The sequence below is a fragment of the Orcinus orca genome, chromosome 20, assembly GCF_937001465.1.
Source record: "Orcinus orca chromosome 20, mOrcOrc1.1, whole genome shotgun sequence".
Classification (NCBI taxonomy): domain Eukaryota; kingdom Metazoa; phylum Chordata; class Mammalia; order Artiodactyla; family Delphinidae; genus Orcinus; species Orcinus orca.
The window spans coordinates 17,173,527-17,199,514 of record NC_064578.1 but is presented as its reverse complement, the minus strand read 5'-3'; the positions used below and the strand labels follow the sequence as shown (position 1 = coordinate 17,199,514).

At 38.4% G+C, this 25,988-nt stretch overlaps 1 protein-coding gene across 6 annotated transcripts in view; it reads left to right on the top strand.

The window, feature by feature from the left end:
* The window catches only part of NFAT5 (nuclear factor of activated T cells 5), a 132,546-nt gene that overhangs the window by 46,526 nt on the left and 60,032 nt on the right, over positions 1–25,988 (top strand). The window contains exon 2 of one of the 6 annotated variants that reach the window (XM_049703954.1): positions 16,730–16,944. The exons of 4 other annotated variants lie outside the window; for them this stretch is intronic. The gene's annotated coding sequence lies outside the window, so the exon portion shown is untranslated. Of the gene's footprint in view, positions 1–6,935; positions 16,945–25,988 lie in introns of those variants that run through there. One more of the 6 variants, XM_033434273.2, reaches the window with a different exon arrangement.

Genomic DNA, 25,988 nt, shown 5'->3' with positions numbered 1-25,988 from the left:
AGCTCAAGAAAATTTATAGGAATATGAAAATATCCAGCACACAAGGTAAAATTCTCAATGTCTGGCATCCAATGAAAAATCATCACCGTGTTTCTAAAAGTTTGTTTTATCTTGTCAAAAATCACCAGTCATGGAAAGAGGCAGAAAATTACAAAATGTAATGAGAAAAATCAATAAATCGAAACTGATTTAAAAATGACTTGTGGCTTTTTTAGCCTGTTCCCATTGGCATTTCCAGATTATTGGCCTCCCTGATACCCAGTCTGGTATATATGAGGCAAAAAGAAAACCCAGAGAACTTACTGCTGCATCATTCCTGGGTCCTACCATCCCTAGCTGGTCTACCTCTTTTCACCACCTTTCAGTCTTATTAGGTGTTTTTTTTTTTTTTTTAATCTATGTAATGTCCCAGGTTTTTCACTGAACTTAGTAGAAGGAATAGGGAAAAGTGTGTCTACTCCATCTTTCCAAAAGTGAATCCCTCTGAGACTATATTTTTGGAGTGTAAACAAATGTTCCTTGATGAATCAATAATTGGGCATCAATATGAAAAACAATGAACTTTGGCTTCGGTAATACAATAAAACCAATTCCAGATGGATCAGAGATATGAATATGAAAGGTAAAGCAAAAAGACTTCCAGAAGAAAACAGAAGAATATCTTCATGTCCATGGGATATTGCAAAGATTTCTTAAACAGGACACAAAAATCACTGACCATAATGAAAAGATTGATAGATTGAATTCATTAAAATTAAGAACTCCTGTTGATTAAAGATATCATTAAGGGGGTGGAAAGCAAACCACATATGGGAGAAGTCATTTACAATATGTATATTTGACATAGCATTTGCATCTAGAATAGATAATGGACTCCTACAAATTGATTTTTTAGAAAAAGGACAACCAAATTTAAAAATGGGTAAAAGGCTTGAAGAGCCACCTCAGGAAAGAAGATAACCACATGGCCAATAGGCATATGAAAAGGTGCTCAAAATCATTAATTTTCAGGGAAATGTGAATTAAAACCACAGTGTCATACCGTTCCATCTCTACCAGATCACTTATAAAAAAATTATAAAAGCATTTTCTTATGACTGAGCTTGTGGAGTAGCAAGAACTTTCATACACTGATGTTGAGAGTGTATATTGGTACAACCACTTGGGAAAACTCTTTGGCAGTATCAATTAAAGTTGAGTATACACATACCTTCTGACTCAGCAGTTTCACTCTAGGTATGTATCCAAGGGAAGTACGTATATGCACATATAAGAATGTTTACGGCAGTATTTTTGTAAAAGGTAAAAACTGTAAACAACTCAGTTGTTTAACAGCAGAATGGATTTAATTGTTGAATATTCACTTGACAGAATAATATATAGCAGTGCAAACGAATGAACTGCTGTAAGTATAACAACACTGATAAACTGAACAAACATAATTCTGAGTGAAAGAATCTAGGTACAAAAGAAAGGTATATCCTATATGATTTCTTTATATAAAGTTTATAAACAGGCACAACTATAATCTGTAGTGATAGAAGTCAGAAGATTGGTTACCTTGTTGGGTAGTTCCTGGGAGAAAGCATGAAGGATGCTTAATCTTAGCTTAAATTCTTCAAGTTCAAGATTTAAGATATGTATACTTTACTATATGTATATATTATGCTTTAATAAAAAATTAAAACACTAAAAAAGAATCTATTCTGAAGTTATTAGTAATTTTAAAATTAGTAATATCTATCTTATTTATATACACTTTAGAGTCAAAGCACTTTACACATATATCAATTCTATGATTATAAATATAAAAGTACTTTGTAAGCTCTAAACTGTAATATTATCAGATATAATTTATTTTTAGAACAGTTTTCAATTTTCTAGAGCTGTTTCTGTTTCTGTTTATGGACCACATTGTGGCACAAAGATTTATGTAAGCTACCCTTTCATTTGCTATTGTAAAATGGCAACTGAAAATCATTATCAAAATTAATGAAAAGAGTGGCTTCATTGATCAGTAAAGTGACATCTGGTCAGTTCTCACAATCAAGCTATTTTTTTTTTTTTTGCTAGAAACAAAGTATTAAACTTTTATATAACAAGTATTATTTGTATTAGAGAATAGCCAAGAGAGTTCTGGAAGACTACCATATGCTGTCAGTGGGCGAGTTTTACCCATTGAATTTCTTTGGTTTTTGCCCTTAAGAAGTATTTCTGAATAATTTCTCTCAGGCTCAAAATGACAGATGAGCTAAGTTGTTTCATTATTTTAGGTACTATTAAAGTCTACATGGTTGTATCAAATCTAAATAACTAAAATTATCTACCACCATGTGAAATAGCAATTGTCATTTTAGTCAGGAAAGGTAAACAACATTCCTTTCCTCTTTTTGATATGTAAATATAAATACTGTTTAGGAAAAAAACCACTAGCAATATTTAAAGAGACAGTAAACTCAGACCAGTATGAGGCTGAATTTCATGCTTTAAAGTAATGCCTCTCACCATGTGGAGAACAGTATGGAGGTTCCTTCAAAAACTAAAAATAGAACTACCATACGACCCAGAAATCCCACTATTGGGCATATACCCTGAGAAAACCATAATTCAAAAAGAGTCATGTACCACAGTGTTCATTGCAGCTCTATTTACAATAGCCGGGACATGGAAGCAACCTAAGTGTCCATTGACAGATGAATGGATAAAGATGATGTGGTACATATATACAATGGAATATTACTCAGCCATAAAAAGAAACAAAGTTGAGTTATTTGTAGTGAGGTGGATGGACCTAGAGTCTGTCCTACAGAGTGAAGTAAGTCAGAAAGAGAAAAACAAATACCATATGCTAACATATATGTGGAATCTAAAAAAAAAAATGGTTCTGAAGAACCTAGGGGACAGGAATAAAGATGCAGATGTAGAGAATGGACTTGAGGACACGGGGAGGGGGAAGGGTAAGCTGGGAGAAAGTGACAGAGTAGCATGGACTTATATATACTACCAAATGTAAAATAGACAGCTAGTGGGAAGCAGCCGCATAGCACAGGGAGATCTGCTCGGTGCTTTGTGACCACTTAGAGGGTTGGGATAGGGAGGGTAAGAGAGGGAGATGCACGAGAGAGGACATACGGGGATATATGTATATGTATAGCTGATTCACTTTGTAATAAAGCAGAAACTAACACACCATTGTAAAGCAATTATACTCCCATAAAGATGTTAAAAAATAAATAAAATAAAGTAATGGCTCTTAGCCAGAATCATCTGTGGAGCTTCATAAAAATATGCATTACGTGATCCTACGTACTAAAACCTTTATTCAGTAGGTCTATGCTGGAATCCCAGGCATCTTCATTCAGGAAAAAAAAATATTTATATATGCAATTCTGATATTCCTTGTTGATTACCACTCTCTTAAAAGGCAGAAGTAATAACTTGGTCATTTGTTTATTGCCGCTCACAGTAGGCAGAGTTTTTTTTGTTTTTGCAGTACGCGGGCCTCTCACTGTCGTGGCCTCTCCCGTTGCGGAGCACAGGCTCCGGACGCGCAGGCTCAGCGGCCATGGCTCACGGGCCCAGCTGCTCTGCGGCATGTGGGATCTTCCTGGACCAGGGCACGAACCCGTGTCCCCTGCATCGGCCAGCGGACTCTCAACCACTGCACCACCAGGGAAGCCCTAGGCAGATATTTTTGATCTTTGTAAACAATCAGCTTATGTCTAAAAGTATGAGGTTTACACATTTTTTCTGTTTGTTGTTGATAATCCTTGTGTAGAATAGAAAAGACAAAGTGAGTCTTGTTGATTTCTTCAGTATTGGCTTGAAGGAGGAAAAAAATCAAGTTACATGGGGAATTCCCTGGTGGTCCAGTGGTTGGGACTTGGCGCTCCCGATGTAGGGGGCGTGGGTTCGATCTCTGTTAGGGGAACTAATATCCCAAATGCTGCACGGTGCAGCCCCCCCAAAAAAAAGAGTATTTAAAAAAAATCATGTTATATGAATAGAAAAAAAGAAATTTGATAGGAAATAAGTTTAATCACTGAAAATGAATACTCTAAAACATGAAAAGTAGTTTTTATTTGTTCACTTGAAAAATGGTTGTTCAGATGATGATAGGGTAGAAGTTGGAAGAAGGGACATGAGGGAATAGGGTATTTGGGGTCAGAAATAATGTAGAAAAATGACATTTTTAGTTGAGGTGGTAGGACATTTTGGTAATGATAGCAATGAAAAAAGGTAGATTTTTGTTCATTATTTTCTTCTCCCTCACTAAGATTATGAGTATAAAAATAAGAATGATGTTTTAGAATTGTTTGAGTAGAGTCAATCAAGGTAGATGGTTCACTCATTCATTCGGTTCATTCACTAAGCACATTATTGAAGTGCCACACACAGTAATAATATAATAAATAAAAGAGATGGAGTTTCTACTTCAGTGTTCTTTCTAACTGCATAGACAGGAATGCTGGATAAAGAATTTATCTTTCAGGGCTTCCCTGGTGGCGCAGTGGTTGAGAGTCCGCCTGCTAATGCAGGGGACACGGGCTCATGCCCTGGTCCGGGAAGATCCCACATGGCGCGGAGTGGCTGGGCCTGTGAGCCATGACCGCTGAGCCTGCACGTCCGGAGGCTGTGCTCCACAACGGGAGAGGCCACAACAGTGAGAGGTCTGTGTACTGTAAAGAAAAGAATTTGTCTTTCAGCCAGCTAGTCTCCTGCTCAGGACCCAGCTTTAACCAGTCTTGGCTATGCTAAGCAAATCATAACCTGATTGGAACATAATTTCTTCTTTGTAAAAACCGAGGGTTACACTGAGTACTTTTACCATTTCTACCTCTAAAATTCTGTGCTTTTTTATGTGAACTTTAATCTCCTAAAACTACATTAATTCTATTCATACCATTCTTCCCTTGCCATCTTTATATGTTTTCTTTTACTTTCCTTTTTTGCACATAACATCTGTGGCTTGGTACTGATTCCATTGGTTATTTATGTATTTACTTGTAGTCTACCTCACTGGACTGTGAATGTTTGAAAACAGAGATAGATACAGGTCACTTTAGTGTCTGCACTTACGTACACAAAATGAATCAGTGGTAAAAAAAAAAAATGAATTAGTGGTGATTAAATTATGTTTTTCTTCCTTTAGAAACTAAGTTCCTGAGGTACCTTGTAATCCAAGGTCTGTGCAATTAGAAATAGCATTAAAGTTAAGACCTCTATTTTATTTACTTTATTATTTTGCCTGGCACATAATGAAATAATGTGCTTTATGAATGATGAGCAAATCATCATTTATAAACTGTCTTTCCAAGTTCAAAATGCATAAAATAATATAACATTAATCCTATTTATCGGGACTTCCCTGGTGGCTAAGAGGTTAAGAATCTGCCTGCCAATTCAGGAGACACAGGTTCGAGCCCTGGTCCCGGAAGATCCCACATGCCGCGGAGCAACTAAGATCCCACATGTGCGCCACAACTACTGAGCCTGCACTCGAGAGCCCGCGAGCCACAACTATGAAGCCCGCGCGCCTAGAGCCCGTGCTCTGCAACAAGAGAAGCCACCCCAACGAAAAACCTGCGCACCGCAACGAAGGGGAGCCCCCACTCGCCGCAACTAAGAGAAAGCCTATGCACAGCAACAACAAAGAAAACCCAGTGCAGCCAAAAGAAAAAAAAAATCCTATTTATTTCTTTTCATTGATTATTACATACATTGATAAGTACATCATTAGTTTATTAAATGTATGATATAAGATGGTTGACTGTTAAGCAATGGAACAGATCTCTATTAAGTATTGATTTTGGAAACATTAAGCTAAATTTTAAGTATGTATATATTATATTGTATATACTATAAAGTTTTAAAATAAATGTGTTTTGAGATGCTTGTACTGCTTATATTCCAGAAATGAACTTATTTTACTAATGCTACAATTAAATGTGAGCTTAGTAAGGGTCGAAAATTACAGGACACTGGAGCCCCCTTCTCTTTTTAGCAAGCAAGCAGTTACCATAATTTAAGTACATTAGAGTAGAAGGTCCATGGCACAGATTGTCTGTTTTATGACTGATGTATCCCCAGGAACTAAGAGAATGCTTGGCTTACATCAGGCAGTCAGTAGATATTTGTTGAGTGAATGAATAAAAGAATGAGAATATTTATTGACTGTGCTTCATTCTCTAGGGGTACAGTGTTGTCACCACTGATATGTTATTTATTACCTCTTTTATTTATTAGCAGTGTTTCTGAAATAATATGAAAATTAGAAATTTTCCTGAAGCTTATTTCATAACTTAAAATTATGACCCAGTAACCTTTTAGTATTTTAATAACCTCATCAGCAAACATTGAGTGCCTATTGTAAGTATGGTACTGCTAAACTTTAGTCATTCAGATAAGACATACCACAGTTTCTGCCCTTGAAGAGTTTTCAGTTAATTGGAGAGATAGAAAATAGACATAAAGATGATACATAGCAATATGAGGGTATCAAAATTACAGTATAAATGAGAAATTAAAGTTATGTTCAATGAAAAGTTTGATATTAAGTTTATGTGCATTATTATTCAGCTTTTTAAAAATGCATAGAAAAATAGGGAAGGGAAACATAAATATACTAGTGTTTTGGATGGTGAGATCATGGGCAAATTTATTTTTATTTCATACATACCTGCATTTTTAAAAGCAAACAATAACTTTAAATAAATTAATAATTTTCTATCCCAGATCTAGGATAGGATTTGTATTAAAAAGAAAAGTAGGGCTTCCCTGGTGGCACAGTGGTTGAGTCCGCCTGCCGATGCAGGGGACACGGGTTCATGTCCCGGTCCGGGAAGATCCCACATGGCGCGGAGCGGCTGGGCCCGTCAGCCGTGGCCGCTGAGCGTGCGCGTCCGGAGCCTGTGCTCTGCAACTGGAGAGGCCACAACAGTGAGAGGCCCGCGTACCGCAAAAAAAAAAAAGAAAAGTAAAGCAGTCTATGTGCCCAGCATCATCAATTGCTAGATCCCTCTCCTGTTTATACATTCACTAGGATGCCCCATAGGTACCTCAGCCTCATCATTTAAAACGGAATTCATTGTCTTTCCAGATTTACTCTTACTCCTAAACTCTTTATCATGGGAAACTGCACCACCTTCCATTAATTTTCTCGTGCCAGAATTCCTGTGCGCTGTTTGGAACTATTTCCCTCTCTCTCTCTCTCTCTCTCTCTCTCTCTCTCTCTCTCTCTCTCACTCTCTCTCCATCCCCCTCTCTCCCTCTCCCTCCAATCGTTCCTCCCTCCCTCCCTTTGCTGCTAGTCATCCAATTCAGTTCATCAGTTTTCTGAGCACCTTTAAATTCGTATCCTATTTGCCATTCTCACTGCAGCTGCCTTGGTTCAGGACCTCATTATTTCTGACTTAGAGGATTGTAAAAAAACTTACTCTTTGCCACCTCTAGGACCTAGTCTATTTTGCATATACCTGGGAGGATGATCATCCTCAAATATAAGTCTGAGCTTATCATGTCTTTGCTTGAAACACTCAAAAGCTCCCTATGTGCTGAGGGATAAAATCTTTATTGCCTAGAATGATTATACAAGGCCTTTCATGATCTAGCCCCTCCATGTCTTTGGGAGCCTCATCTCATGTTACTCCTCCATGTAACTACTGTATTCTAATTTAACTGAATTACTTGAAAAACTGAAGTAACCAAAATACAAATACTCTGTTTGTTCAGATTTGCTTTTAAGTTTCTCCTCCTTCTTCACAAATATGTTTGTCAAATACCCATTTCAGTGTTCAAGACTGACCTCAGGTGTCACATACCCTGTGCAGCCTTCTGTGATCCTTTCCGGATAGTGTTAAGGATTCCTCTTGACTTGCATAGCGTCCCATATTTCTATTAAAGCACATATTGCATTTTTTTAAATTGAAGTGTAGTTGATTTACAGTGTTGTGCCAATCTCTGCTGTACAACAAAGTGACTCAGTTATACACGTAAAGACATTCTTTTCCATTGTAGTTTATCACAGGATATTGAATATAGTTCCCTGTGCTATACAGTAGGACCTTGTTGTTTATCCATTCTAAATGTAATAGTTTGCATCTACCAATCGCTCCCAGTCCATCCCTCTCCCTCCTCCCTCCCCCTTGGCAACCACAAGTCTGTTCTCTATGTCTACTATGAGTCTGTTTCTGTTTTGGAGATAGGTTCATTTGTGCCATATTTTAGATTCCACATATAAGTGATCTCATATGGTATTTGTCTTTCTCTTTCTGACTTCACTTAGTATGATAATCTCTAGTTGCATCCATGTTGCGCAAATGGCATTATTTCGTTTTTATGGCTGAGTAGTATTCCATTATATATATGTACCACATCTTTATCCATTCATCTGTTGGTGGACATTTAGGTTGTTTCCATGTTTTGGCTATTGTGAATAGTGCTGCTCTGAACGTAGGGGTGCATGTATCTTTTTGAATGATAGTTTTGTCCAGGTATATTCTCAGGAGTGGGATTGCTGGATCATATGGTAACTCTATTTTTAGTTTTCTGAGAAACCTCCATACTGTTTTCCTTAGTGGCTGTACCAACTTACATTCCCACCAACAATGTAGGAGGATTCCCTTTTCTCCACACCTTCTCCACAATTTGTTATTAGACTTTTTAATGATGGCTATTCTGACTGGTGTGAGGGTGGTACCTCATTGTAGTTTTGATTTGCATTTCTGTAATAATTAGTGATGTTGAGCATCTTTTCATGTGCCTCTTGGCCATCTGTATGTCTTCTTTGGAGAAATGTCTATTAAGGTCTTCTGCCCATTTTTGGACTGGGTTGTTTGTTTTTTTGTTGTTGAGTTGTATGAGCTGTTTGTATATTTTGGAGATTAAGCCCTTGTTTGTCGCATCATTTGCAAATATTTTCTCCCATCTATAGCATATTGCATTATTTTAAACTTCACTAATTTTATTTTCTCCCTGTAGCATATTGCATTATTTTAAACTTCACTAATTTTATTTTCTCTCAACTGTGAACTTCATGAGTGATTTTCTCTTATAGTGTGTACTTTAGTCCAGTACAGGAGCAAAATAAATGTTGAATGAATGTTTAAATTAATTGTTTTCTGTGAGGTTGAGGGTGTTAGTGAAGAGGGGATGGCATAGCTAAAAATACTGAGCCTGTGAGTGGCATATAAGGTGTCAAACAAGTGAGTATGACCAGGAGAAGATAACTTGTGATATATTTTGTAACCCAGACTACCTTCCTCTACCAGAATATTTGGTTTTGTTTGATTGCTTTTAGGCAGAAATGGTAGCAAAAGTGAGAGAGAGGCCAATTTATAACAGTTGTGAGTACAGTGCAAAGAACTTTTTTTCTGAACATTTGAGAGTAAGTTGCCAGCATGATGCCTGCCCCATCACCTTTGAATACTTTAGTATGTATTGCCAGCAAACAAGGATATTCTCCAACATAATTACAATATAACCACCAAAATGTAAAAAATTCACATTGATACATTTTTTCCATCTAATCCTCAGACCCCCATTTAGGTTTCTCCAGTTGCCCCAGTAATGTCCTATATAACAGCAGCCCCCAACCTTTTTGGCACCAGGGACTGATTTCATGGAAGACAGTTTTTCTACGGATGGCAGTTGGGGGGGGCGTGGATAGTTCAGGCAGTAATGCGAGTGATGAGAAACGGCAGATGAAGCTTTGCTCCCTCGCCTGCTGCTCACCTCCTGCTGTGCGGCCGGGTTCCAAACAGGCCATGGACTGCTACCAGTCTGCGGCCTGGGTGTTGAGGACCCCTGCTGTATAACATCAGCATTCAGTTTACAATTACATATCCATTTAGTTGTCATGTCTTGTTAGTTTCCTTCAATCTGAGATAGTTCCTTGGTCTTTCCTGGACTTTCATGGTTCTGATACTTTTGAAAGTTACAAGTCAATTATTTTGTGGAATGTTCCTCATGATTACATTCAAATTATGCATCTTTGGCACAAGTACCACAGAAATAATGATGTATTCTTACCAAATCCTCTAGGGTAGCATGTAATTTTGATTTGTGTCATTACTGATGTTACTCACTTTGATCACTTAATTAAGATGGTTTCTGTCAGACTTCTCTACTTTAAAGTTACCCTAGTTCTCCTTTGTAATCAGTATCAATATTTTGTAAGAGTTGTACTTTGAAACTATTTAAATATCTCATTCCTCATCACACGTTCAGTTTATTCATTACTATTTTATGTCAGTATGGACTCCTATGTTTTCATTAGATTATAATCTGTTACTATTATTTTTTATTTTTATTTTTTTGGCTGTGCTGCACAGCTTGCCGGACCTTAGTTCCCCAACCAGGGATTGAACCCGAGACACGTCGGTGACAGCTCTGAGTCCTAACCACTGGACCGCCAGGGAACTCCCATGACTTATTTTCATGCTCATATTGTCTCATATTGGTTAGTGAGAGCCTCTTGAAGATGGTTTCTGTATTCTTTTGACATGTCCCCCATAATTCTTTGAGTACTTCCTTACTTTTAGCAAAACAGTATGTATTTCAGGCTCATCTTGTACTTTCCGTATCCCAGTCCTGATAACAACTATTTCTCAAGGAAGCCCTAGCTACTTTAGGTAAAAAAGAGTATTTAGAAACCAAGATCTGGATACTAGGTGTGCTTATTTTCCATGAGTGTGCTTTTGGAGTACTGCTGCTCACAGAATCTTTCAAAAGACAGAGCTAGGGAATATATGTATGCTTATATACATACATAATGTCTTTATTTATTTTTCTATCTTTCTCTCATGAGTTCATACTGATACTTCCAGTTGCAACTCAGTACCATAGGGTTCCTTCTTGTTTTTCTTCCTATGTTTCTAACTCTTTTGTTCAACATTGCAAAACTTGATTCCCTTTAATTTTAATATATTTACTTATTTGAGCAATCTTCCTCTGTGTAATCAAGCTTCTGTGGCCATTGCTTCTGTCTTTTGTACATGTTGATACCTAATTATCCAACTTGGACACCCATGACTTGCATCCAGGCTGTGGCTGCTTTCCTCCTACAGGAATGCTCTCTTCATCCCATGTGTGCTATGACACCCAGAGCTGCCCTCCTGCTTATCTGTTGACACCCTCCTCACCCTGCTTGGGTTCTGACTCCCCACACTGGGCAGCCCTGCTAGGCAGATATCATCCTATAGCTCTCACCCTACTAGGATTTTGATACTCTTACCTAAAGGTACCCTTTGCTCCTGCTCCTTCAACCCCCATGGATGTCTTGCTTACCCACTGGAACTCCAGCATATTATGCTGGGCTGTCCATCCATAGGAATGTCCTCTTCATCCTGCTCAGGCTCGAAGGCCTCACACGAATGCCCTCCGCACCCTGCTTGGGTTTCTAATCCCCATTCTGGACTTCCACACTCCTCATGGGCACACTCTGCTTCCTGCTTAATCTTTGACACCCAGCCCAGGCAGCCCTACTATATGGACATTCTCCTTACTGCTTGGGTTCTTACACCCAGTGCCAAGTGCCCCTGCACAAATACCCTTTTCCCCCTGCTCAGGCTCTGCTTCTCTGTGCTGGCTACCCTCCATCACCTCAGTTGCTTTAGCTGTGATGCCCTGTGCCATCCCCTTGAGGGTGCATTTGTCACCATGCTCTGGCTCTGACACCCTATGCTAGCTTCTCTGCGTTCCCTCCCATAGATAACCATCCTCATTCTGCTTGGTCTACCCATCCCAGGAGACTTTTACTTTGCTTGGGCTCTAACCCACCACAGTAGGTTTTCCCTCTGTGTGTCAGGCTTCCCTCTTCTCATCCTGCTTTCTTGGACTCCATCCCACCCTTCCACTCTTCTCCACCCCTCCCCACTCCCCCCAGATATAGTCTTCATTCTGCTTGGGCTCTGACACCACACACCAGGCTGTGGATATTTTATTTACATTGCTTGGATTCTGCATCTGATTATCTTTTCCCGCTCACCCTGCTTGGGCTCTGAAACCCTTTGCCAGGCCTCTGCTACCCCCACCCCCACTGTGGATTCCCTTCTCACTCCACTGGGCTTCTGACACTCAACCCCGGTCCTCCTTACTCCTCTTGGACTCTGAACTCTACAGCTCTTAAAGCTCTATTGAAAAGTATTCTTGTAAGATCTTTGAAAATTATAAATAAGCCATAAAGGTTTTAATCGATAGTTAGGTCATAGATAGGACTTTGAAAGTCTTCTGTCTAGAACAGACTTAAGTAATAACATCTTCTGAGAATAATATAAATAAATTAAAGTATATAACAAAAATGGTTAGTTAAATAGTATACTCCATTCTGTATCTTATAAATGTTGTTATGTAGCAAATAATTGTGAAATTTTAAAGTGAAAAGTAATAACTATTAGAAAAAAATATATGATGTACTATGTTAAAATGATTGTGGAACTCAATTTATTTTTCTTATTCCTGAAATAATTGTAATCTATGCTGCTGTATATTGTTTAAAATTACTGTAGAATACCAGCTTGAGGAAAACTATAATAAAATATAATCAGGAAGAGGTGATATGATTAAGTAAATAAGTAACAGCAAACTAATAAATTGACTTAAACTTAGCTGAGAAAAATTTATTAAAACAGAGATCACTTACAAGTTATTTTCGGACTTAATAATCTTTTAGAAAACAAATATCCGGTAGACCTGCAGCCAGTACATTTTCCAGTGGAGATGCCAACTATGATGACTGTCAAGCCTAAAAGTGTTTTTAACAGAATGAATGCTGTCTCTCTTCAACGCAGAACTATGTTGGCACAGTGGAGGTGCCAGGCATTTTGTTTTAGAATGTCTGATGTGAAACCATAGCTTTGGGATTCACCAGCTTATTGAGATAGTTAATAGAGACATGGAAGAGTAAGGCAATTAGTTCCCAAATCATTTGCAAGAACTTTTTGAAAGTCTTTTAACTCTTTTGGGTGCTTAAGTAGCTTTGTATATACAGTTTATTTATTTATTTTATAATATTCTTTAATGTGCTGCTTTTTCTTAACATATATATAAATTTATTCATTTATTTATTTACTTTTGGCTGCGTTGGGTCTTCGTTGCTGTGCGCGGGCTTTCTCTAGTTGCGGTGAGTGGGGGCTGCTCTTCATTGTGGTGCGCAGGCTTCTCATTGAGGTGGCTTCTCTTGTTGCGGAGCATGGACTCTAGGTGCACGTGGGCTTCAGTAGTTTTGGCACGTGGGCTCAGTAGTTGAGGCATGCGGTCTCAGTAGTTGTGTCACACAGGCTCAGTAGTTGTGGTGCATGGGCTTAGTTGCTCCTCAGCATGTGGGATCTTCCCAGACCAGGGCTTGAACCCATGTCCCCTGCATTGACAGGCAGATTCTTAACCACTGCGCCACCAGGGAAGTCCCTGTAATACAAAGTTTAAAAAAAAAAAAAAAAGTAAAATCCCATTTTAAAAACAGAATACAAACATTTATAAATACATTTTCCAGTATTAGAGTGTTTGCATCTAATATCAGGGAGCATTTATTATTTGAATAACTAATATCTGTGCTGAGCATTAATTCACCGTTTTTTAGTTTTTTTAAGCATTCCCAACACAAAGTATCATCCTTTTTACCACAAATACTTCCATTTAGCTGCTTGCTCGACAATTGAGTTCAATTTATTTACAGAGCTTCCCCCCACCTTTTATTGTTCATCTCTGCATGAAGTTAAGTCTGTGGTATTAGTTGTGTACAACTTTGAATTGTTATGTTACCTGAAAGTTAATAAGAGTCTTCAGAAAAGTTAAAGAGTAGATGGGCTCTGACAATTCTGGTCTTTACTTTCTGACCCTAAAGCAGCTGAATATTGAATGCTGTTAGCTATCAGGTCAACAAAGGTAAAGTGGCGATAAAAATTCCTAAAAAAGGAATAATAATTTACAGAGGTTTTTTTAATACTTATTTAATTTATTTATTTATTATTTTGGCTGCGCTGGGTGTTAGTTGGAGCATTCGGGATCTTTAGTTGTGGCTTGCGGGATTTTTTTTTTTAAGTTGCGGCATGTGGATGTCTTACTTGCAGCATGTGGGCTTCTTAGTTGCGGCATGTGAACTCTTAGTTGCAGCATGCATGTGGGATCTAGTTCCCCAACCAGGGATCGCACCCGGGCCCCCTGCATTGGGAGCACAGAGTTTTACCCACTGGACCACCAGGGAGGTCCCTACAGAGTTCTTTTTAACAGTTCTTCTTATTTAAGCCTTACATAGCAACTCTGTGAAGCTATGCACTATCCATGCATAGCCTTAATTTTTATTGTATTTATTGATTTGATTAGATTATATAGTTTAGTAAAAAGAACATTCATGAGCCCAGTGTCCAGACCAATTTATTTCTGCTACTCCTTTGTCCTGTATCTTTGTCTCACCATCAAAGGAAACTAATGTCCTAAACTTTATATTTATCATTCCCTTCTTTTGTTTTATCACATGTGTTTTTCTTTCTTTCTTTCTTTCTTTTTTTTTTTTTTACTATTACACAAGTTTCACATTCTTGGTAAAATCGACCTCACATAATTGTTTTGAAATTAAGTGAGAATATGTATACAATGAGCTTTTGCACAGTGCCTGTCCCCACTCCCAAGTGCTCAATAAATGGTAGCTGTAACTGTATTATCAATGTTGTTATTTTGCAAAGGGAAGAACTAGAAAAGCATACCTTTTCTCAGCTGTTTCATTTGTTTATCTCCCTGGACTCTTCTGGGGTAAAGTGAAGGAGTTTGGGGGTTTGAGGTCTTTTCATTTTTTTCTGGAACTGAGCAACATGTAAAACAAAACAGTAAAGTGGGATTTGGTTGATCAGCAGTTAGGGAACCAGAGTTTCTAAGTGAGAAGAAAAAAAAATGCTGCAGTATTAAGTTACAAGTTTTTCCTTCTCTTTCACTGCCTTGTGAAAGGCAGGATAGGATTTATCTCTCCTTGAATTTGATGCAGTGTGGTGGGACTCCCACCCTCTCCTCCCCATATAGCCAGTGTTGAAGGGTAAAAGACCAAATTCTCCCAGAAATAATCAGTGACATAAAAGGATCATTTAGAGTTTACTGAATGACTGAACACATATGGCAACCAGTCAGCCCATTTTTACATTGTTCACCTTCCCAGCAAACATTGGGAAGCATTAGTTCGCTTTCAATATCTGAAAATGATTTCATTCCTCTAATCGCCCAAGGCTCTGCACTATTGCACCAACATAAGGCAAATTCTTGATCTGAACTTGTTTTCTCTTCTGCCTAATTGCTTTTTTCATACACTTATGTTCATGATTTATGTTGGGACTTCCCTGGTGGTGCAGTGGTTAAGAGTCCGCCTGCCAATGCAGGGGACACGGGTTCAAGCCCTGGTCCAGGAAGATTCCACATGCCATGGAGCAACTAAGCCCATGCGCCACAACTACTGAGCCCACGTGCCACAACTACTGAAGCCTGCGAGTGACAACTACTGAGCCCACGTGCTGCAACTACTGAAGCCTGCGCACCTGGAGCCCCTGCTCTGCAACAAGAGAAGCCACTGCAATGAGAAGCCCGCACACCGCAACTAAGAGTAGCCCTGTGGGCTTCCCTGGTGGTGCAGTGGTTGGGAGGCTGCCTGCCGATGCAGGGGACACGGGTTCGTGCCTTGGTCCGGGAGGATCCCGCATGCCGCAGAGTGGCTGGGCCCGTGAGCCATGGCTGCTGTGCCTGCGCGTCCGGAGCCTGTGCTCCGCGGCGGGAGAGGTCGCAGCGCTGAGAGGCCCGCGTACCACCAAAAAAAAAAAAAAGAGTAGCCCCCACTCACCGCAACTAGAGAAAGCCCATGCACAACAGTGAAGACCCAACACAGCCAAAAATAAATAAATAAAAATAAATTTATTTAAAAAAATAATTATGTTAACTTATTATTTACTTTATCATATTTGATCTAAGTCTATTACATGGATACTTAAGCAGGACACTTATATTGGGATTTTGGTCAACTGAAATTCATAATGAACCATTAAGTGAGTTGATTAAGCATTATTATTGCTCAAATTATTAGCAACGTTAATAGAAAAAAATATGAGACAACAGTCACCCCAATTCTGGCAGACCAAGGAAAGAATTCTTTAGAAAACAAAAGTGAAATCATTCCTAGATTTTGAAAAAAAGAGTGAGAAAGAGAGTGAGTGCATTTAAGTACATTGCACAAGAGCAGTTTTTACCAGATGTTACATTGATCTGTATTAAATTTGATTATTCCTTTGCACAGGTATTCCAGCCTTTCATTATCTGTGATGAATTATGACATATGATATATTCCTCTTAAGCCTGTGTCATTTGCAAATTCTGTATCTCTGTTCAAGTTGTTGATGTAGTAACCACATTCCTCAAGGGGGAACCCATACATTTTTGGGTGGTGTTGTTTAGAGTCATCTGTTTTATGAAGTCTACATTTCTTATATTGCTCGTAAGAACTTTGTAAGATTTTCATCATTTTACTGACTATAGGATACCTATGCCTGTAGTAATTTCTTGATACAGTAGATGAGCCTTAAAAGGGAAATTAGATTAGTTTGCAGTTTAGCCTTCATAATTTCACTTTTCACAAATAAAAACTATGTGAAAAGATATTTCTGTCCATGAAGTTTATTAGGAACATTGAGAGACCTAGCTCGCTCTTGTGCAGTTCTCAGTTGTTCTTATTCTATTCCTCTTTCTCTTTTTTTAAAAACAGCTTTACCCATCTATAATTTACATATCATAAAATTCACACATTTAAAGTGTACAGGAGATTGGCTCAAGATGGCGGAGTAGAAGGACGTGCGCTCACTCCTTGTGAGAGCACCAGAATCACAACTAACTGCTGAACAATCATCGACAGGAAGACACTGGAACTCACCAAAAAAGAGACCCCACATCCAAAGACAAAGGAGAAGCCACAATGAGACGGTAGGAGGGGCACAATCACAATAAAATCAAATCCCATAACTGCTGGGTGGGTGACTCACAAACTGGAGAACACTTATACCACAGAAGTCCACCCACTGGAGTGAAGGTTCTGAGCCTCACGTCAGGCTTTCCAACCTGGGGGTCTGACAATGGGAGGAGGAATTCCTAGAGAATCAGACTTTGAAGGCTAGCAGGATTTGATTGCAGGACTTCGACAGGACTGGGGGAAACAGAGACTCCACTCTTGGAGGGCACAGACAAAGTAGTGTGTGCATCAGGACCCAGGGGAAAGAGCAGTGACCCCATAGGAGTCTGAACCAGACCTACCTGCTAATATTGGAGGACCTCTTGCAGAGGTGGGGGGTGGCTGTGTCTCACCATGAGCACAAGGACACTGCCAGCAGAAGTTCTGGGAAGTACTCCTTGGTGTGAGCCCTCCCAGAGTCTGCCATTAGCCCCACCAAAGACCCCGGGTAGGCTCCAGGGTTGGGTCGCCTCAGGCCAAACAACCAACAGGGAGGGAACCCAGCCCCACCTATCAGCAGACAAGCAGATTAAAGTTTTACTGAGCTCTGCTCACCAGAGCAACAGCCAGCTCTGCCTACCACTTGAACCTTGCACAAGCCTCTTAGATAGCCTAATCCACCAGTGGGCAGACAGCAGAAGCAAGAAGAAGTACAGTCCTGCAGCCTGGTGAACTGAAACCATGTTCACAGGAAGACAGATGAGACGAAAAGGCAGAGGACTATGTACCAGATGAAGGAACAAGATAAAACCCCAGAAAAACAACTAAATGAAGTGGAGATAGGCAACCTTCCAGAAAAAGAATTCAGAATAATGATAATGAAGATGATCCAATACCTCGGACGAAGAATGGAGGCAAAGATCAAGAGGATGGAAGAAATGTTTAACAAAGACCTAGAAGAATTAAAGAACAAACAGAGATGAACAATAAAATAACTGAAATGAAAAATACACTAGAAGGAATCAGTAGCAAAATAACTGAGGCAGAAGAATGGGTACTGACCTAGAAGACAGAATGGTGGAATTCACTGCTGCAGAACAGAATAAAGAAAAAAGAATGAAAAGAAATGAAGACAGCCTAAGAGACCTCTGGGGCAACATTAAACATACCAACATTCACATAGGGGTCCCAGAAGGAGAAGAGAGAGAGAAAGGACCAGAGAAAATATTAGAAGAGATTATAGTCCAAAATTTCCCTAACATGGGTAAGGAAACAGCCAACCAAGTCCAGGAAGCACAGAGAGTCCCATACAGGATAAACCCAAGGAGAAACACGCCGAGACACATAGCAATCAAATTGGCCAAAATTAAAGACAAAGAAAAATTATTGAAAGCAGCAAGGGAAAAATGACAAGTAACATACAAGGGAACTCCCATAAGGTTAACAGCTGATTGCTCAGCAGAAACTACAAGCCAGAAGGGAGTGGCATGACATATTTAAAGTGATGAAAGGTAAGAACCTACAACCAAGATTACTCTACCCAGCAAGGATCTCATTCAGATTCGATGGAGAAATCAAAAGTTTTACAGACAAGCAAAGGCTAAGAGAATTCAGCACCACAAACCAGCTCTACAACAAATGCTAAAAGAACTTTTCTAAGTGGGAAACACAAGAGAAGAAAAGGACCTACAAACACAAACCCAAACAGTTAAGAAAATGGTCATAGGAAGATACATATCGATAATTACCTTAAACGTGAATGGATTAAATGTTCCAACCAAAAGACACAGGCTTGCTGAATGGATACAAAAACAAGACCCATCTATATGCTGTCTACAAGAGACCCACTTCAGACCTAGGGACACATACAGACTGAAAGTGAGAGGATGGAAAAGGATATCCATGCAAATGGAAATCAAAAGAAAGCTGGAGTACCAATACTCATATCAGATAAAATAGACTTTAAAATAAAGAATGTTACAAGAGACAAGGAAGGACACTACGTAATGATCAAGGGACCAATCCAAGAAGAAGATACAATTATAAATGTATATGCACCCAACATAGGAGCACCTCAATACATAAGGCAACTGCTAACAGCTATAAAAGAGGAAATCGACAGTAACACAATAATAGTGGGGGACTTTAACACCTCAGTAACACCAATGGACAGATCATCTAGACAGAAAATTAATAAGGAAACAGAAGCTTTAAATGACACAATAGACCAGATATGTTTAATTGATATTTATAGGACATTCCATCCAAAAACAGCAGATTACACTTTATCTCAAGTGCGCACAGAACATTCTCCAGGATAGATCACATCTTGGGTCACAAATCAAGCCTCAGTAAATTTAAGAAAATTGAAATCATATCTAGCATCTTTTCTAACCACAACACTATGAGATTAGAAATAAATTACAGGGAAAACAACGTAAAAAACACAAACACATGGAGGCTAAACAATACTTTACTAAATAACCAAGAGATCACTGAAGAATTCAAAGAGGAAATCAAAAAATACCTAGAGACAGATGACAATGAAAACACGATGATCCAAAACCTATGGGATGCAGCAAAAGCAGTTCTAAGAGGGAAGTTTATAGCTATACAAGCCTACCTCAAGAAACAAGAAAACTCTCAAATAAACAATCTAACCTTACACCTAAAGGAACTAGAGAAAGAAAAACAAACAAAACCCAAAGTTAGTAGAAGGAAAGAAATCATAAAGATCAGAGGAGAAATAAATGAAATAGAAACAAAACAATAGCAAAGATCCATAAAACTAAAAGCTGGTTCTTTGAGAAGATAAACAAAATTGATAAACCATTAGCCAGACTCATCAAGAAAAAGAGGGAGAGGACTCAAATCAATAAAATTAGAAATGAAAAAGGAGAAGTTACAATGGTCACTGCAGAAATACAAAGCATCCTAAGAGACTACTACAAGCAACTCTATGCCAATAAAATGGACAACCTGGAAGAAATGGACAAATTCTTTGAAAGGTATAACCTTCCAAGACTGAATCAGGAAGAAATCGAAAATATGAACGGACCAATCACAAGTAATGAAATTGAAACTGTGATTAAAAATCTTCCAACAGGGCTTCCCTGGTGGCGCAGTGGTTGAGAGTCCGCCTGCCGATGCAGGGGACACGGGTTCGTGTCCCAGTCTGGGAGGATCCCACATGCCGCGGAGCGGCTGGGCCCGTGAGCCATGGCCGCTGAGCCTGTGCGTCCGGAGCCTGTGCTCCGCAACGGGAGAGGCCACAACAGTGAGAGGCCCGCGTACCGCAAAAAAAAAAAAAAAAAAATCTTCCAACAAACAAAAGTCCAGGATCAGATGGCTTCACAGGTGAATTCTATCAAACATTTAGAGAAGAGCTAACACCCATCCTTCTCAAACTCTTCCAAAAAATTGCAGAGGAAGAACACTCCAAAACTCATTCTATGAGGCCACCATCACCCTGATACCAAAACCAGACAAAAATACTAGAAAAAAGAAAATTATAGACCAGTATCACTCATGAATATAGATGCAAAAATCCTCAACAAAATACTAGCAAACAGAATCCAACAACACATTAAAAGGATCATACACCATGAACAAGTGGGATTTATCCCAGGGATGCAAGGATTCTTCAATATACGCAAATCAATCAATGTGATACGCCATATTAACAAATTGAAGCAGAAAAACCATATGATCATCTCAATAGATGCAGAAAAAGCTTTTGACAAAATTCAACACCCATTTATGTTAAAAACTCTCCAGAAAGTGGGCATAGAGGGAACCTACCTCAATATGATAAAGGCCATATACGACAAACCCACAGTAAACATTATCCTCAATGGTGAAAAACTGAAAGCATTTCCTCTAAGATCAGGAACAAGACAAGGATGTCCACTCTTGCCACTGTTATTCAACATAGTTTTGGAAGTCCTAGCCACAGCAATCAGAGAGGAAAAAGAAATAAAAGGAATACACATTGGAAAGAAGAAGTAAAACTATTACTGTTTGCAGATGACATGATACTATACATAGAAAATTCTAAAGATGCCACCAGAAAACTACTAGAGCTAATTAATAAATTTAGTAAAGTTGCAGGATACAAAATTAATGCACAGTAATCTCTTGCATTCCTATACACTAATGATGAAAAATCTGAAAGAGAAATTAAGGAAACACTCCCATTTACCACTGCAACAAAAAGAATAAAATACCTAGGAATAAACCTACCTAGGGAGACAAACGACGTGTATGCAGAAAACTATAAGACACTGATGAAAGAAATTAAAGATGATACCAACAGATGGAGAGATATACCATGTTCTTGGATTGGAAAAATCAATATTGTGAAAATGACTATACTACCCAAAGCAATCTACGGATTCAGTGCAATCCCTATCAGATTACCAATGGCATTTTTTACAGAACTAGAACAAAAAATCTTAAAATTTGTATGGAGACACAAAAGACCCCGAATAGCCAAAGCAGTCTTGAGGGAAAAAATCAGAGCTGGAAGAATCAGACTCCCTGACTTCAGACTATACTACAAAGCTACAGTAATCAAGACAATATGGTACTGGCACAAAAACAGAAATATAGATCAATGGAACAGGATTGAAAACCCAGAGATAAACCCACGCACCTATGGTGAACTAATCTATGACAAAGGAGGCAAGGATATACAATGGAGAAAAGACAGTGTCTTCAATAAGTGGTGCTGGGAAAACTGGACAGCTACATGTAAAAGAATGAAATTAGAACACTCCCTAACAGCATACACAAAAATAAACTCAAAATGGATTAGAGACCTAAATGTAAGACTGGACACTATAAAACTCTTAGAGGAAAACATAGGAAGAACACTGACATAAATCACAGCACAATCTTTCTTGATCTACCTCCTAGAGTAATGGAAATAAAAATAAACAAATGGGACCTAATGAAACCTAAAAGCTTTTGTGCAGTAAAGGAAACTATAAACAAGATGAAAAGACAACCCTCAGAATGGGAGAAAATATTTGCAAACGAATCAGTGTACAAATGATTAATCTCCAAAGTATATAAACAGCTCATGCAGCTCAATATTAAAAAAAACAAGGGCTTCCCTGGTGGCGCAGTGGTTGAGTGTCCGCCTGCCGATGTGGGGGACAGGGGTTCGTGTCCCGGTCCAGGAGGATCCCACATGCCGCGGAGCGGCCCGGCCCGTGGGCGGTGGCCGCTGAGCCTGTGTGTCTGGAGCCTGTGTTCCGCAATGGGAGAGGCCACAACAGTGAGAGGCCTGCGTACCAGAAAAAAACAAAAACAAAAAATAAACAACCCAATCCAAAAATGGGCAGAAGACCTAAATAGACATTTCTCCAGGGAAGACATACACATGGCCAAGAAGCACACGAAATGCTGCTCAACATCACTAATTATTAGAGAAATGCAAATCAAAACTACAATGAAGTATCACCTCACACTGGGTAAAATGGGCATCATCAGAAAATCTACAGAGAACAAGTGCTGGAGAGGGTGTGGAGAAAAGGTAACCCTCTTGCCCTGTTGGTGGGAATGTGAATTGATACAGCCACTATGGAGAACAGTATGGAGGTTCCTTAAGAAACTAAAAATAGAGCTACCATATGACCCAACAATCCCACTACTGGGCATATACTCAGAGAAAACCATAATTCAAAAAGACACATGCACCCCAATGTTCATTGCAGCACTATTTACAATAGCCAGGTCATGGAAGCAACCTAAATGCCCATCGACAGATGAATGGATAAAGATGATGTGGTACATATATACAATGGAATATTACTCGGCCTTAAAAAGGAGTGAAATTGGGTCAGTTGTAGAGATGTGGATGGATCTAGAGACTGTCATACAGAGTGAAGTATGTCAGAAAGAGAAAAAGAAATATTGTATATTAACACGTATATGTGGAACCTAGAAAAATGGTACAGATGAACCAGTTTGCTGGGCAGAAATTGAGACGCGGGGCTTCCCTGGTGGTGCAGTGGTTGAGAGTCTGCCTGCCAATGCAGGGGACACAGGTTCGTGTCCTGGTCCGGGAGGATCCCACGTGCCATGGAGCGGCTGGGCCCGTGAGCCATGGCCGCTGAGCCTGTGCGTCCGGAGCCTGTGCTCTGCAGCGGGAGAGGCCACAGCAGTGAGAGGCCCACGTACCGCAAAAAAAAAAAAAAAAGAAAAAAGAAATTGAGAGGCAGATGTAGAGAACAAACGTATGGACACCAAGGCGGGAAAATGGCGGGGGTGAGAGGTGGTGGTGTGATGAATTGTGATATTTGGATTGACATATATGTATGTCAGTATGACTAATATGAATAAAATGAATAACTAATGAGGACCAGCTGTATAAAAAAAAATTAAAAATACAATAAATTTTCAAAAATAGATAAATTTGAGCACTGAGCAATATGGTTACAGCCCTGCCCAACACCTTCATTGCAGTTTTGTGAGATTCTAAGCAAAGTACCCAGTTAAGCCATGCCCAGACTCCTGGTCCACAGAAAATATGAGATAACAAATGTTCGGTTATGTAGGTTTTTTGTTAAGAATCTTATTCACATATAATACAACTTGCCCATTTAAGGTATACAGTTGAAAGGTTTTTATTCTCTTCACAGTATTGTGAAACCATCACCAGAATCAATTTTGTAGTATTTTCACTACTCCCAAAAGAAAGCCCATATTTTTTTACCTGTCACCCATCTTTCTTTCATTCACCCAGCCCTAGGCTACCACTATCCTACTTTCTGTCTCTATAAAATTGTCTGTTCTAGACATTTCATATAAGCGGAATTATACAAACAAGGTTGAGCACTGAGGGTTGAACAGAGTATTGCTTTTTGCTAAACTGTAAGTTCCTCTAGGTAAGGAAATAAAAAAAAATAATAAAGTGTGCAGATTCAGTGGTGTTTAGTTATTTATATTTATAGAGCTGTGTAGCCATTGCCATAATCTAATTTTGGAATTTTTACCACCCTGAAAAGAAACCTTGTAACCATTCTTTCTCTTTAAAAAAAAAAAAAAATCTAGTAGATTCTTTTAAAATCTAGTAGGTTTTTAAAAAAAAAAATGTAGTAGAGGTTATAGTTATCTAAGGAAGTCGTCTCAGGAAACTGCCTTTCCGTTATAGATTTCCCATTCTCTTTCTTCATATTCTTTGCTTATAAATCTAGAATTTCATTCCTCCTTATCTATTTAACTGATTTAAAAGATAATGCAAGAAAAATAGATATGGCAGCTTAACATGAGGGAGGACTATTTGTTGTTTTCATGGATTTAAAGGACCTGTGCTCTTGTTCAGGAGTTCTCTCATTGGCTAGTGGAGACTGTTTAAGTGTTTAATTTGGATTGAATTTAGGACTAAAGGACAATAGTACTAACAGCATAATTTATATCCCTTTAATCTTTTTATGTTTTATGGGAAGCAGGCTTGAGAGTAAGACCAAGGTATGTGGTCATGGTGTACAGTTATATCTTGGAGGGAATCTTTGAGATAATGGGGTAAAAGAAGAGTTTCAGTGAGGATTTAAGGCTTAGAGAAGTTGTTTAAAGTAGCAGAGCCAACACAGTTTTGTCTGAAGTCAGAGCCTGTGATGGTAAGGACTGTATTACCTGCTGTTTTCCTTGGATAGATAGGAAGAAACTTCTGACTTCTCTAATTTCCAAACACTTGAGTCAGTTAATCAGAAAATACCTTTGGTGAAGGAATGAATCCATGCTTCCTACACCTTCCACTTGACTTGCTTATTACTTTGGTTTGGGGGTAGGCTATAGGGAAGATTGAAATATAACAAGTTCTATATTTAGTTACTTTCCAATGTATTTTTATTGACATTGCTTTTATACCTCTAATTTAGACTCTATGTCCTTCTTTGGGAAAGTGAAATGTGGTTAGTGATGGGGCTTTTACTAGGTTAAGTTTTTTTTCCCTTGACATAAATGCATTTTGGTAGGTCCTTTCTCTTTTTATCTAAGCTAATTTTTATTTTCATATTTCCTTTTTGTTTATTTTCCTACACCCCCCCCAAAAAAGGTCTTGAATATGCTTTTCTTCTATGTATAAGGGTCTCGTTTTCAACGTGGATTGAGAAAAATAATTGTATTAAAATCTATGTTTGATGATGTGACATTTGTTTTAATTAGTTTCTCGTACTATCCCCCCTATATTATTTGAAAGATGGAAGTAATCTACTTAAGTTTTTTAGCAACATTTTAACAAGCTGAAAAATTTTAGTCAGGGCATATTATATTCAGACAGATGTAACATCTGCTAAATGATTTGAAGATGAAAATTTCAAGTGTTAGGTAATAGTTTTTCGAAAGAAAAATTTTTAAGTGGATTCCTTACTGTGAACAGAGATCATTTAATACTACAACTTCTAATTTTAGCTTTCCTTCATGATATTCTTTCTTATTCCTATCCACATGAAACTCAGGATACGTATTTTAACTGGGAGGATCAAAGTATTTATGAATTCGGTAATCAGTTAACTGAGAGTATTGTTTGCTACCAAGGATAAAATGTCTTACAGTGCTACCTTTATTTTTTTAATCACTTAGTACAAATAGTTAATAATCTTCTTTAATAGTTGGAATGTTGCTTTTCTTAGAATACTAGGCAAGTCCCTTAAACTCTGTGCCTCGATTCTTTAGAAAATAGACATATGATTATAACTGGTCTTTTGAAGTTTCTTCCAACATTGATTCTACTACCTTTAGTGGATATCTTGATGATTATTTCTGTCCAAAAACCATGTAATAATAACTATAAAACAATTTTTAAATAGTAGATGTAAATTTGATTTTATGGACAATTAGAATATTATAAAATATATTAAAAAGATACAGTACTCTTTAATCTGGGATAGAAAAGTAATCATAATCTAATATAGGCACTTGTGCTTAGTGATTTAAGAGTATCCTATACTTGTGCCTTTCTAGAGTTGGAGATACCTCAGAGTAAGAAGTAGTTCCTTGAGCCATAACATTTCTCTTTTTCTCTTCTTTAGGAGGGAAAAATGCATTATGATAGCAAATTAAAATATTTGAT